The sequence below is a fragment of the Pygoscelis adeliae genome, unplaced genomic scaffold (genome assembly GCF_000699105.1).
Source record: "Pygoscelis adeliae isolate BGI_AS28 unplaced genomic scaffold, ASM69910v1 Scaffold844, whole genome shotgun sequence".
Lineage (NCBI taxonomy): Eukaryota > Metazoa > Chordata > Aves > Sphenisciformes > Spheniscidae > Pygoscelis > Pygoscelis adeliae.
The window spans coordinates 17,118-18,522 of NW_008824615.1; the positions used below are offsets into that span (position 1 = coordinate 17,118).

General features: G+C 53.5%; 1 protein-coding gene across 1 annotated transcript in view; it reads right to left on the reverse strand.

Moving 5' to 3' along the window:
• Positions 1–1,405, reverse strand: part of SOCS7 (suppressor of cytokine signaling 7) — a 17,520-nt gene that overhangs the window by 3,413 nt on the left and 12,702 nt on the right. The gene's annotated exons all lie outside the window — the stretch shown is intronic.

The following is a 1,405-nucleotide window of genomic DNA, read 5'->3' on the forward strand; positions in this document are numbered from 1 at the left end:
GCTGTCCATTCTTGGGGTCACGAGGCAACAAAGGCAGAGGCGGCAGCGGCTTCACTCGAGCCAGCTCCCCACGCAGGGAGCGACCTCGCAGGGCTGAAAGCGAGTTGCATCCAGCCGCCCCCCCGCCCCACAACCTCCTCCTCCCCCGAAGTTAAGAGCAACAATCGAGCCCACAGAACCAAGAGGACGGCAGGAGCACTAGGAAGGATCTTTGGGAGCTGGGTTCATTCACAGCACAAGGTTTTATCTGTCTTTACAGAAGGATTCAAAGCTAGTTACACTCTAACCCCCTCCTGCTGGCTTGTCTCTGAGGGCAATGGAGTGAAAGGAGAAAAGGGAAAGCTCTTCACACTAAGATGGGCTCAAAACTGCTCCAGGCAGCTCAGGAAGCTGTGAGCCAGCTTTTGAGAAAGCAAAGAACAGCAATCAATTGAAGGCTGGATTCTGCCCCCCCCCCCCACCCTCTCATTCTCCTACCAAAAAGGAATTAGCCTCTGGGAGCTCAGCCAGCGACTACAGGGACGCAGCACGAGCTCCGCACACTGTGCTAGCCACATGCCTCACTGCCAGGAGCCAGATGTGAGCTGGAAGCAGCCCCCTCCTCTGAGCAGCAGTTAACACTTCAGCAGCAGAACAGCACTAACGAGCACACTGGGGAGATGCAGATCCTAAATATTCCCCCACTAAAGATCAGGCATCAGTGTGAGACTTTGTTTTTCAAGGATCAAGGCGCAGCAACTCTAAGAAGCACCCAGGTCCAAGCCTGCACCCAGATGGAGAGGTGCAGGACCCGGAGCCAGAAGCACAGCTGGCTGGTGGCTCAGAGGGGGGACCAGGCAGCAAGGGACTCCTCAGCAGGCGCACAGCGCTGTTGGGGGGGGATTTTTTTCTTTTTCGATGATATTTTTCTAGAGCAAGTCCTTCCTAAGGTATTTGCCTGGAGTCCTAAGCCCACAAAGCCCTATTCTCAAGGGGAAGAGATCTCAGGATCAGGAAAGCGAAGTATCTTTAAGTTGAAAGGATTTTTTGAAGGCAGGGTGCATTGCAAAACCAGGTTTACATCCCTCTCCTCCCCAAAGCATGGCCACGTTATAAATCAGCTTCCCAGTTACTGGCGGTGTCTGCAGCAGAGGGCAACACTGAACAGATCTGGGCTGTGACTCCAGTGCTGCTAGGAACCTTGAAGAGGGAACATCCCATCCCTCCTCCCCTCCAACCTCTTCTAGACCAGAAACTCTTTGGACCGAATCCTCTCCATGCTGCAGTGCCACGTAGAGGTCACTGTCACCATCAGGGCCTGCAGGCATGATGGCAATACGGATAGGGAGCAAATTTACTGTAATTTCACTTGCAGATTTACCGCAGCAATCCTCATACTCTTCTCAGTTCTGCCCCTCTCTGCTTC